Source organism: Talpa occidentalis, unplaced genomic scaffold (genome assembly GCF_014898055.3).
Source record: "Talpa occidentalis isolate TD23 unplaced genomic scaffold, MPIMG_talOcc4v2.1, whole genome shotgun sequence".
NCBI classification, from domain to species: Eukaryota; Metazoa; Chordata; class Mammalia; order Eulipotyphla; family Talpidae; genus Talpa; species Talpa occidentalis.
The window spans coordinates 94,303,737-94,317,200 of record NW_026555331.1 but is presented as its reverse complement, the minus strand read 5'-3'; the positions used below and the strand labels follow the sequence as shown (position 1 = coordinate 94,317,200).

Sequence of the window (13,464 nt, the reverse complement as noted above, 5' to 3'; positions counted from 1 at the left end):
TACCTAATTATCTCACTCAAAAATATTTAAGTTATAGCTGCTCTTCCTAAAGATGCTTGGGTTTCAAGGTAAAAATGAAGCTAAAATAACAAAAAACACCATCAAATACTAAACTATGGAATTTCAGATTTTTGTAATTTTGGTTAAAAGATGACTTTGGGTCCTCCTTGGTGGCGAAGGGGTTGTCTGTCACCACTGTGGTCTGAGTTCACCAGGCAAGGGAGCTAACCCACACATGGAACATCAGACCTCTCCTGTCTGGCCCGCTGCTCCCCTCAGCAGGGTATTTCAGTAGATAAGCCTGTTCTGCTCCTGACTCTGTCTCTGGTGAATCCTCTCTCCCCTGCGCCTCTGGCCTACACCCCAGTACTTGTACGCAAAAATCAATCAATCAATCAATCAATCAATCTTTGGGGAAAAAAGATGACTTTGAGGAAAAGGATTAGCATCAAATCACATCATCTATGGCTAATGTCAACCGACTTCCTATATCAAATATATTTCTAAGTGGTGGAAACTACATTTGCTTATTTCCTTATATTACATTTTATTTAAGTATATAAATGTTAAAGCTACTCTTCATATTTTTAATAATAATGCATTTTAGATATTATTTTACAGACAAAGAAAAGTGAAGATGTGAGAATTTGACTATTTGGTATATCATGCTTAATTAGGATTTTGACATTTAAAAAGTGGTGGATAATTATTGAATTTAATATCATTTTCTGAAACAAAATATTGACCAATGCATTTTCTGTTTCAGTTGTAAAGAATAAGTTTTAGCAAATTGATATTTATTGGATAGTAGATAAATGCTTTGCACATTAATTGGCCTTTGCTTAGCTAAAGGCAGTTGTTTTCTAATATAAACAGATGAGAACAAGATGTATCGTTTAATCCTTTTGGGTTCCTTCCTTCCTTCTGGGTCTTCTGTTATATTTCCAGGGACTTCTTTCTGTGTTCACTTCTGTCCAATTTAACTGATTGCGCAAGTCCTGACAACTGGGGAAATAAATGAAAATTATACAAATTGCTCAGAGCAAGGCAGAAATAATTAAAGATGTGCACTATGAATAAAATAGATTGAAATTTACGTTTAGCTCACACAACTGAAAGCTAAGAGTCGATTAATGTAATGTTTAATTAATACATGTGTGTGTTTAAGAGGGGTTATTTGTTTTATTACAAAATAAGAACATGAAGAAAAACTTCTCAGAGCAAACTGAAATAGTCATGAAGAAGTATTCTAGTGATGGGGGAGTTTGAGTACTTAAACTTCTAAATTTTGCTGAATATCATCTCATGTGAGAATATGCTGGAGAGAAATAAAAGCAGAAAATGAGCAACCAATAAGGAGAATAAGGGTGAGTCCACAGACAGTAGCAACTAATAGGTTTCATCAGAATTTGTAACTGACAGAAATGTTAATGCATTGAACTTACAGTGGATATTATGCAGGAAAGCTGAGAACCACCAGAGGATGAGTAAATCAAATTACCCCACATTTAAGTTGGCAAACAAACTCCTTAATATAACTCCCTGGTGGCACAAAGGGTTAAGACACAAACTATGAAGTTGTCCACAGCCTCTGCAGCACGAGTTCGATACCCTGGCTGGCCAGGGAGCAACCCACATGGCCAGCAGACTCCACATGGCCACCTGACTCGCCAGCAGCTCCCCTCAGCAGTGTACTTCAGTCAATCTGCCTGTTCTGTTCCCCACTCTGTCTCTGGTGAATCCTCCCACCACCCCCCAGCCCCCGCACCTCTGGCCTTTACCCCAGCTCTTGTATGCATAAATAAATAAATCTTTAAAAAAATATAGCTATCTGTTTTTTTACACATTTTATAAAATAGACATGCTTATTTACAGTCTATATTTTGATTACTCCAAAGCATTATTTTGCACACATGGCTCAACATTATCATTTTTATCTGTGCCCTGTTTGATTACACATACATACAGTTTTCTTCTTAATATTTACCAGTTTTTCTATTCCTCTTTTTGATTGTCATCTGTTCTCCTTTCACCTACTCCCAGGTTACCAAGTTAGAATGAAGACAGTGTGCAGCTATTACAGTTGCTAGAAGTGGGCTAGGCAGGTGGTGCCTGAACAGTGACCTACCAAGGACTATCATTAGTAGAAGAACGAGGGCAGACCTCTATCCTGCTAGAAGGGAAATAAATCCTGAATGGGAGTACTTGCAGTGAATCAAGCTTAGTATCTGAACTACAGCCACACATACCTGCACAGTCTCCTCCCTTGTCTTATAACTGGTCCAGCAGTTAAACAGCTGAATAGCACTGACTCCTTGTCTCATTTTCCCCCTAAGCTCCAACAGCAATAGTAGCAACAGCAGCTGTAGAAGCCACAGCCAGAGATTGGCAGGGCTGTTGCTTGCAGCCTCACAGATTGCCTCCTCCTCACCACACACACACACACACACACACACACACACACACACACACACAGCACAAATTTCAACGCGTCTTGATATAAATCAAGGACTCAGAGATGAGACAAGAGCATTAGTCATGGACAACAGGTATTTCATCTCTGACAAATACAGTTCCTTCTGATGTTTATTGGTATGGATAAAAAAAAAAATCATTAGCGATACCTAGCTTGAGCGGGAGACTGGAAGTAGCCCGGGTAGAAGAGGGTGGAGTGGGAGCAGAGAGGTGGGGAAGGGGGAGTTAAAGATGACTTTCAGGCTCCGGAAACCCATATCATTCATTCTCTGCTGTTTTTGAGTTGCAAATTGTCAGGGACTGGTGGCCTGCAGGCAGCCTGTGTTGTTGACTGCAAGTCGATTCCATCCTTCAGACACTAGTTAGAAAGGGCCGTGTGTTTTGGATGGGGGTGGCAGCAGGGAGGAGGAGATGCTGCGAGCAGAGTTCTTGAAGCTGCACTCCTCTAGGGAAGCCGAGCAGTGAGGGAGCTTTTTTACAGAGCGGAGAGCGTGTGAATTGGAAAGAATCCTGATCGCTGGCTAGTCCCAGCTCCTCTCCGGAAAAGCTCTTGCTTCAGAGATGCGTTCTGCTTTCGCCTGCATCACACTGCAGTAAGTTTAACTCCACACTGTTGGCAATTTGAGTGGCTTCTGGGTATGTGGTGCGGGGGAAGGAGAAGCTGAGAAGCAATGGCGAGGAAAGTTAGAAAAGCATAGCTCTGAATTCTCCAGAGATGTAAAATCGGTTTGTCTCTCTAACTCCTGTCCTAGTTACGCTACTACAGTCGGGTTACTCTCAGTTATTTGTAGAGAGATACAGCTGGTTGATTATGCAGGCAGTAAGTGCCCTTTCCATTGTGATTTTAGGCAACGAGACTGGTAAATGTGGTCTAGATTTAATTACAAGAGTGGTCTCCTGCAAATTACTAATGGATGACAGTTTATCGTTTGAAAAAGCAAATTCCTAGAGCCTGTCTTAGACTTTCAGATGCCCAGTTAATTTTTACAAGTTTCATTCTGCACTTATTTCTGAAGTGTAAAATAAAGAAGCAGTCAAAAGAACGAAAGTCTTTTTAAGTCTTTATTAAATTAAAATAAAGCATGAAGTAGGTCTCCAGATAGCTGCTAGGCAACAGCCTGGGGACACTGATGATATGATAAACATTCAAATACTCTTTAGTGGGTGGAGCGAGCAGGATTCCCCCAGCTCCTTACTACTGCAACAATCTCCACTTGCTGAAAGTCTCTTGTAATTTCAAAGTGGTGTTTTTTGCATCGATGACTATATTTTGAACCAAGCACTATTGTGTTCACTGGCAAAAAATTGAAAGCTTAAGAAACTTTTGTAAAGCAACTTAAACTGGCTGCTTATATTTAGATAACCAACTCTCTTTAATGGCGGTAAAAACAGGTCAGTCAGGACTAGTGCTTTGTAAAGTTAATGGCCTAATGAACTTGAATGCAGGCAGATTACTAAAGGTCTTTACTAGAGGAGAAACCAGAAATAATCAATTTAAAATTTCTGGGGTTCCTAGCCAGGTCCTGTTTTACACTGATCAGATTTTTATAATGAAGGAAAACAAAAAGTCCCCTACACTAAAAATATTAGACTTAGTAGCGGGGTCACTGAGAAAACAGGTTACCTAAAACACAGTCCAGGTTTTTAAGCTGCATACACCCATATCCTGCCATAAGTGCTACAGGATAAAATGGGCATCAAAAGTTATGAAATAACTGTTGTGAACTTCAAAGTATTTCTGAAATTCTCTAACACTAGGAAAGGAAAACTAAGGCTTGATCTTCCTATTATTTCAATTTAAAATTATTCCTTGTTCTCTAATCCATATAATTGTCATTATTATTTTTATTAAAAATAAAACATATCCTGAGTGTAATTTGAATTTCTTTGCCTACTCATCTCAGGATCTCCCAACTATAAAGATTTACTTAATATTTTTGTCATTATTGCACATTGTTTTAGGTAATCTATTCCACGTACACATAATTTCTCTATGCAAAACTCCATGCATAACTTCGTGAATTACTGAGTAAAACACAATCCAGGGGATATATTTGTTATCTTTGCATTCATGAGGTTGGTTAAAAAATTTAAACAGTAAAAAGAAAACATGTGTACAAAGACTGAAAGAATATGGTTAAAGTGAGTTTGAAAGCAGTTCTCTGATACTTAGAATAAACAACTGAACCTTGCATATTTAGCTTAAGAGAAGAAAAATCAAGCTGGTAGAAATTTGGATTGAATATGAATTTAAAGATTAAAAATTCAGGTAGAGGTGAAATTGAGTTGTGAGAATACCTTTGTGTGACACTTTTGGTTGTGTGGTAAACAAACCTTATGTTTGCAAAGATTTTCAAAAGCAATTTTGAAATAAAATAATTCTTTTAAGGTGTAAATCATTGGTAAGGTTGGCTGGGACAGTATCTGAACTGGGCAAGTACATATGACTCATGCTTTTCCTTGCACCCTACTGAAAGAAGAGCTGTAGCCAGACAAGCCAAACACAGCCACTGGTCCCTCAAACTAATTTTGCCAACTACAATGACTATGATTTTGATATATAAGCTTGAAATGACATACTAAGAATATCCTTTTTTGGGTGCTTCTCCTCTTGACTGGCCTCAGGAACAGAACTCTACTTACATATGTATAATGCTTTTTCATTATTCTCTTAAGAAGAGTGCCACTAGCCTAGGAGTATTGCCTAGAGGAAGCTCCAGGCAAAATTTTGAAGGAATATCTTCCATTTTCCCTTTTTCTAACTTTGACACTTTCTTACTCCTGCCAGATACCAACACAAGATGTAATCTCAAGAAAGTCCTATGCAATTGTTCACCCTTAGGCATTGGCAATGAAGCAGGTTCAACTCCTTGATATCGTCTGGTGTTATTTACATGTATGGTTTATTAGTCAAATAATGCATGAGTAGTTGCCAGTTATTATGAGTGTACTAATGGCCTGTAACCGGGCCAACTGCTTAGAATATGTCTTCTCATTTATGGCAAAACAGCCAAAGAAAGAAGGTAACATTCTGTCTTATTTATAAGAAACTCAGTACTTAAAGGAATACACAGTCTAAAGGAATATCTTTAGATAGTGGCGGGCAAGGATTAATCCCTAGGTGTGACTGGCTCTACCTCTGAATCACTTTGTCACTTTCTTTTATTAAAATGGTGCTCTACCTGGGATTAAATTGAGTGAATTTACTGTTTTGCTGATGGAGCATGCTTGAGAAATCTTACCAGGCTAGAGGGAACTCTCTGTTTTGCTGCTACCCAAGACTGAATCTACCTAAATTTATTCCTAATTCAAATTTGGCATACTCAGCCATTCCAATTTCAGTGTTCTGCTCTAGTTTCGTGAACTGTTGAAGCTGGAGATACCTTTGCCAGGAAGGAAGAATCATGAAGTTAGATGGGATAAGTCTGAAGAATCCAAGACCAAGCAGGATGAAAAGAAAATAAGGAACTATGTAGTGGGAGGCTGGTAAAAGAGTATGTTCAGCTTCTATGTCCTGAGGGACTGTAATAAACAGACTCTTTGAGCTTTGTATGGGGTGGAGATTTTTAAAGCCACAGACAAAGCAGACCCAAAACATCTCTTTAAATAGTCATGAAGATTGATTATTAAAAATTAGATTAGACTTGTCTTCAGATAATCGCTTTTAGGGTTTTTTTTTTTTTTTAAACTTAAAATGATGATTCAAAGGAAAATGAGTGAGAAAGACTAGATAATGACTGAAGAGGTAAAGCAGTACATGGAAATATCACTGGTTCTTGCATAATCATTTTCTGAAAATTTGCCAGGGAAAGAGAAGCTTCTTTAACCGGTGAGGAAAAATACAAAATGCTTCATTTAGTTACTATTTGAAGTGTTAAGGAGACCAACATGATTACTGTCACTTGTCTACTTACCATGGAAGATAAACACTGACAAGGAATGAAATGAAAATGTTATGGGCATACAGCCAAACAATACTTTAAGATTGGTCTTTCTCAGCATGCTAAATTTAAACAGCCAAAATTCTTTTTAAAGTATTAACTGAATCAACAATTTGAAGTGAGGGATTTGCCTTTTAACAGCAAATCTGAATTGCATTGTAAATTTGAAACACAATGTCCTTGACTCAGTTATTTTTAATTGTCAGTGTGCCAGTCACCACAGATCAAGGAACACAAGATGTGTTACATTCAAGATCATAAATGTCTATGTTCCATTAAGGAATTTCAAGCTCCAGAGCTATTGTCAGATAGGTTTATGGTGATGGAACTCTACTGATACATTCACATTATTGGTGCTGACATTTTCTTCTTGTCTCTTGCAATTAGTGACACTGAAGGTTGGAGCCAGGGATAGAGTTAATTTCAAGGGCTGATTTTTGATGTGATATTTTGATTTTTGTTTTTATAATCTAAAAATAAGGACAGTAACATTCACTGAGTGCTTACTACATGCTAGTTACTTATATAAGTATCTTGAACATATTAATCCTGATAATACCTTTTGGGATAATCTTATTGTCATCCTCATTTTATAAAATGTAGACTGAGGAACAAGAGGGTTAAGTGATTTATCCACAGTTAGAAATTAGTAGAAGTAGAGCTGTGATTTGAACCAGAAAATATGGCTTTAGATTCCACACTGTTAGAAGGTTCCAAGTCTACTACTAACTATCACTTGCCCATAAAACCCTCTAGAGTCCATATTATCTGTTCATCTACTTTGTCTATTCTTATACTTGTTTCTTACTCCTTAAGTGTTTTACCAGATTATACATCTTTATCCTTTAAACTTCTACTCTCTGGCGTCATGACCTTCCAGGACTTTATCTGGATTCCACCACTGCCCTGGCTGTTCTCTATAGTTCCACTGAAATGTGTGCTTGCCATAATTATGGAATATTCCACAGAAGGTTGAAACAACCTGTTTTCCACATCGGGGAAGGTAACCATGACTTATTCATCTTTGGAACTTTAGTGTTAAGCAGTGTCTAATAACACAATAATGACAAGCAACATACACTTCTCCCAATAAACTGAATTAAGGCTCTAATTCACATCATTTAAGGAATGGGTAGTTTTGATTCCACTTCTTCACATCTCCCAAAAGATAAGAGGATGATTTTTTAGATCTAAGTTAGTTAGATCCAAGGTCTGAACCAAATAGTATATTTTAATTTATATATTTTTTATTTTTACTTTTTAAAAGATTATTTATGCATACAATAGCTGGGGCACAGGCCAGAGATGTGGGGGATGAGAGGATCTACCAGAGACAGAATGGGGAACAGAACAGGCATATTGACCGAAATACACTGCTGAGGGGAGCAGCGGTCGAGACCGGAGAGGTCTGCCTCACTATGTGGGTTTCTCTCTGGCCAGCCGGGGATCAAACTTGTGCTACAGAGGCTGAGGATTGCTTCATAGTGTGGTGCTTAACCCTTGCACCACCAGGGAGGCCCAAAATAGTATATTTTAATAAGTAGGACTCATAATTACTACAGAATCACTCAGTAGATATGTGACAGGGTCCCTGTGGTATGAGCCACAGGGCATAGCCGACTTTGCCCAAGGCCCCTGCCCAACATATGTTGCAGGAAAGATGCCCACTGTGGGTCATGGCATGGAACATGGCGGCTTTGTTGGGGGCCACCTCAGTTATTGGGATTGAAGCCAGCTCCCAGTGTGTGCAGCCTGTAGGCCAGTGTTGGGTTTTGGGTACCAAAAGTGGTAGGTGATGATGATTCCTCAGTGTACTGCCTGTGGACTGGCCCTGGACTTCAATAGTAGTTTCATTGGCTGGCAGTGGTTTGCTTGCACTGCTCCAGAGTAAGTTACACTCAGGATAGTGAGCTTTGACTGACCAGGTTGACCTGGCCTGGCATAACCTGTGTGTGTGTGGGGTTAACCAGTGGTGCGCCTAGCTAACATGGCCAGCTCTGAGCGGTGGCTTGCCTTGTGACCACTGGGACCCATTCAGCTCTGCTGCAGGGCTCCTTGCAACACCACATCCAGCCCAGCTGAGGCATGCACAGTACAGTGAGGCTTCTGCTCACTGAGGCCCTCTCAGGCAGTGACTACCCATTGTGCTCTGTAGAGGAGCTGCTCTGACCTCTGTGCTGGTCAAATCTGTGAAGGCTCCCAGGTTTCATTTTTGAATAGGGCAGCAGGGATTGTAAATGACCAATCAGGTTAGAGCTCTAATGGATCAATCAGCTTCAAAATTCACAATTTCCATTCAAAGATTTTGAGTCTAGGGCCTCCCCGGTGGCGCAGCGGTTGAGCGCTGGGTTGCAAAGCTGCCCGCAGCCTCTGCGGCGCTGGTTCGATACCCGGCTGCTCCCCGGCCATCGGAGGAGGGTCCCACATGGCGCGCAGACCTCTCCTGCCGCCCGCTGCTCCCCTCAGCAGTGTGCTTCAGTCCTTCTGCCTGCTCTGCTCCCCGCTCTGGCTCTGGTGAATTCTCTCACCCTCCCGCGCTTCTGACTGTACCCAGTGCATGTGTAAACAAACAAACAAACAAACAAACAAACAAATAAATAAATAAAAAATACATTAAAAAAAAAAAAAAAAGATTTTGAGTCTATTGAAGAATAATTGAAAATGAAGCAATCTGGTGAGTAGCCAGCACCCATGAAGCAGCTAGGACTGAAAATGGTCAAATGAGGCTTGAAAGCTAGGGACACTGAAGAGGATATAAGCCAGGGCTGGAGACAGCTTGGATTTATTCATCAGACAACTTCAGAAGAAGATTTGTTGGACAGTTTCAGCAGAGAAGCATTGACCAAATAGCTGGAGACTCTTTGGAGACCGATTGTTTGAGACATCAAGACTTTTGCAGACTTTTAGACTTCTGCAGAATTCCAACCCTCTGTAGAATTCTGTAGACTTTGAGATATATAGACCTTTGCAAAGACCTGGCCACTGTACCTGACTCTGACATTGCCTGCAAAGAGCACTGTCATCCTGGGCCCATGGTACCCAAAAGAGCTTTTGCTGCTGGTGCATGCCAACAGCTCACAAAGAGTTATAGCACTGGTATTTCTGGCACTGGCTTCTGGGTGACCAGTGTTGACCAGGCCTGCTGACCAGTGACTAGAACTGCTGACCTATGTATGGCCACCTTTGAGAGCTGTCCACTGCTCCTGATCTTCCAACATTGCCTCTGGTGCTGTTGAATCCATCACTGTCTGATCTGGCTTTCATCTCTGTCCAGGCCAGACTTCAGACTGCTGCTTTGGGCTGCTGCAGTATCACTTTGGCAGTCCCACCTGTGATCAACTCCAGGTGCCACAGCAAATTACATCTTGGCCACTGCTTATCAATGTTCCACCAGCTTCAGCTCTCTTCCATGGGACAGCACCATCTTGAATGAATAGCCTTTGATTTGAAGTAGTGGACATTGCAGATACTCTCTGGGGTGAAACAGCTGGTCACTTCTGACCTTAGAAACTTTTTCATTTTCCCCAGTCTCCCCTTTGCTAATAAATCCCATTGTTTTTGTACCCTGAGCCTGTCTGGTGTGTTGCCACAGGTGAGAAAACACAGGTGAGAACACACAGGTGAGAACCCACGAACAATGACCTGTCCCCCCTCTTAGCACTGTTTTAGATACTTACTATTCTATGTGGCATTGTATATTTAGAATATAGGGGACAATATTTTGAAATAAGGCAGAGGGCATCTTTATTTTTTGGTCACAGTATGAAATTCTCATTGATACCTTATTTTTGGTATTAATGTATCATTGGGGGGCAGGGGAAGCAAATAATATAAGAAACGGTATAGCATAGATTTTTTTTGTGTGTGTGACAATAGAGTGAAGTTGTGAAAGGTTGCTTTTTTTGAACTTTTTTTTTAAACTCATATCCTTTGAGGAAAAATCCTGAGAAGAATTTGATTCAGTTATAACTCACACTTATCAGACATTGTGGGCAGGCATTAGAAGTTTGACTATAACTGGAGAACAGTAACGTAATGGATAATAATGTGGGAAAGTCAATCTCTACTGACACCTCCCCTAAGAGGATTTGTATGGGATAACTTGGATTTTGCTTTTTTTAATGACTTTATAAATTTCTTCCATTACGTATATAAATATTAAAAAAAATAAACTGGATGGGTATCACATATGGCTTTACAAATGTAACATTTGTACTAGAAGTATCACTTTAGGTCATATTATTTTATTTTATTTTCTTACCCATATGAATCAATTATTAAATAAGCAGTTAAAACGAGGGGAAGGGGAGATGGGATGAGACATATAGTAGCTATTTAAAATTTCTACGAGGTTCTATCAACTGAGTGATTGAAGATGCAGTTGTTCCTTTGAGTTAGCTGCGCTTTTCTTTCTGACATAACTTCTTTTCCTTTAAGTAATTTCACTTTGTAGCATATTTTGGTGATTTTTGTTAATTGTGGATGAAGGTATGGAAGAAAGACTCTCCATATAATTTGTCAATGAGTAAAGGTGTTCATTTGAATTTCACCATCACCTTTTTAGGGACTGTAATATATAGGTTAAAACTTAGTCGTTGATTCAAATCATCTGGTCTCCAACCTTTACTACTTGTGTTACCTCAAGTAACTTATATTTTATGCCTCAGATTTCTTTTTGTAAAACTAGGATAATGAAAATTGAATTCATTTAATAGAATTACATGATTTAATCCTATACGTAATTGGCTTAGAATAAAGACACATAATGATGTACGTTATATGAGTTCTTATTTTCTTTTTTTAAAGATTTATTTATTTATGCATACAAGAACTGGGGTGTAAGCCAGAGGCGCAGGAGGGTGGGATGGATGGTGAGAGGATTCACCAGAGACAGAGTGAGGAGCAGGACAGGCAGATCTACTGAAATGCGCAGAGGGGAGCAGAGGGCTAGTCAGGAGAGGTCTGCTGCACCATGTAGGTTGCTCCCTGGCCAGCCGGATCATACTAGTGCTGCAGTGGCTGATAGTTGATAGAGCTGTCTTTAACCCCTGTGCCACCAGGGAGGCCCTATTGATTATTTCCTATTTACATGGAATGTTGTCTCAGATTAGTGTAAAGTATCAACAGCAAAAAAAAAAAAAAAAAAAAAAAGTAAACGATATCTATACATGATGTGTTATGTGGTGGGAGTGCTATGGTGACTACGCCTGAAGGGGGGAGACCTATACTGTCAAAACACTAGCAAGGATATAAAATAATGGCACTTCAGTAACAATAAATAAAACAATCTACACACATTTTTTTTAAATATTTATTTATGCATACAAGAGCTGGGGTACAGGCAAGAGATGCAGGGCAGTGAGAAGGTTCACCGGAGACAGAGTGGGGAACAGAACAGGCCGATTGTCTGACGTACACTGCTGAGGGGAGCAGCGGGCAAGTCAGGAGAGGTCTGCTGTGCCATGTGGGTTGCTCCCTGGCCAGCCGGAGATCGAACTCATGCTGCAAAGGCTGCGGATTGCTTCATAGGGTGTTACTTAACCCCTTGCGCCACCAGGGAGGTCCTACACACAGTTTTTATTTTAGATTTATGTGAACAAAAATATGAGACATAATCTCTATTACTGTTATAAACACTCTCATTAAAGGGTCTTCTTTACTTATTATTTAACAAAAAGGGGAAATTGAATTACAAAAAGTGGTAACTGATAAAATCACAAATTAGGTAACATATTTAAATATCCACAAGAGAGTGGTTGGCACACAATCAACTCTGAGAAATTTTAATTCCTTTCACTTTACAGAAAACCATCTTGGGAGGGTCCTCATTTTTCTTCCTATGACATTATTTAAACATAGCCACAGCTATCATCCATTATTGTGTTTTAATCTATAATGACTACTTTGCTTTGTGTACCTAGCCAGAATGGGAAACTGGCCTCTTCTGTGAGGAAATCTGTTATTACCTAGATCAACTCTTTCTGAATTATATGAACTGGAAAGAAGGCAGAACAGAGATGTTCTAGAAACTCATTACAGGATCCTTGACCTGGAAACAGAAATTTAAGCACAAGAGATGAGTTTGTGGTTTATTCTGTAACTTGTTTTACTGAGACAGAGACTGTAACAAAATATTTCTTGGGCTTTTAACTAAGGAATCCCTTCGCTGGTCCCTTAATGGAAAAAAAGTAAGGAATTCTTTTCTTTTCTGCAGAACTTTGCCATTAGTTTATTCATGTATGATGTATTTATTGTTATTGAGATAACATTGTTTTACAATGTAGTTTGTGATTTAGAGGTATAAGATCTCCCCCTTTGGGTGCCACAAAACACATCATATTCCTCTTTCATAGTCCACTGAACACCCCACTTTGACCTCTCTTCTCCCGCTTCTGCCTTGCGCCCAGCCTCAGCTCTTTGGTTAAATTTCTAGGGATTGTTATTAGTTTGGTTTCATCTGATTCTTTGTTTTGTTTCTCCACATTATTTTCTATTCTATGTATAAGTGACACCATGTGGTACTTGCCTTTCTCTTTCTGACTTATTTTGCTTTAGTATAAGCCTCTTCAGTTCCTCCCATTGCAAGTGGAAGGCGTTTATCTTTTTTTATTTCTTTTATAGGTGAGTGGTGTTCCATTGTGTGTGTATACCACATCTTTCTGATGCACTTGTCTAAGGGCTAAGAAATTTTTGCTTCCCTGACTGTCCTTGCATGTCTTTAAGAGATACTAAGTAATTCTCAGCTACTTAAGAAAAGTTTGAAGTTCATGTAAAAGGACACAGTTATTGAAGATATCACTTTTAGCAACAATTACTAACACTGAGAATCTGCAATCTTTTTAGCCTTCAGTTTTTTATGTCATGAAGTCTATCTGACATAGAGAAGAAAGAGAACAATAAAATAAAACTTTCTGTAGTACCGAGGGCTATACTGCAGGGAAAGAGAAAAACAGAGGCAAACACACATTAATAGATAAATGTTAAAGCAATATGTTTTACCTAAAGTACATGTTTTATGGTTATTTGTAATAAGCGTGATGAGAGAATT

General features: G+C 39.3%; 1 protein-coding gene and 1 long non-coding RNA gene across 3 annotated transcripts in view; one reads left to right on the top strand and one right to left on the bottom strand.

Moving 5' to 3' along the window:
- The window catches only part of DGKB (diacylglycerol kinase beta), an 835,840-nt gene that overhangs the window by 193,675 nt on the left and 628,701 nt on the right, over positions 1-13,464 (top strand). The window contains exon 1 of one of the 2 annotated variants that reach the window (XM_054692402.1): positions 2,761-3,068. The exons of the other annotated variant lie outside the window; for it this stretch is intronic. The gene's annotated coding sequence lies outside the window, so the exon portion shown is untranslated. Of the gene's footprint in view, positions 1-2,760; positions 3,069-13,464 lie in introns of those variants that run through there. 2 annotated transcript variants of the gene reach the window in all.
- LOC129145322 (uncharacterized) overlaps positions 813-13,464 on the bottom strand; it is a 56,688-nt gene continuing 44,036 nt past the window's right edge. Inside the window, exon 3 of the long non-coding RNA XR_008550743.1 lies at positions 813-1,005. This is a non-coding gene — a long non-coding RNA (uncharacterized LOC129145322). The remainder of the gene's footprint in view (positions 1,006-13,464) is intronic.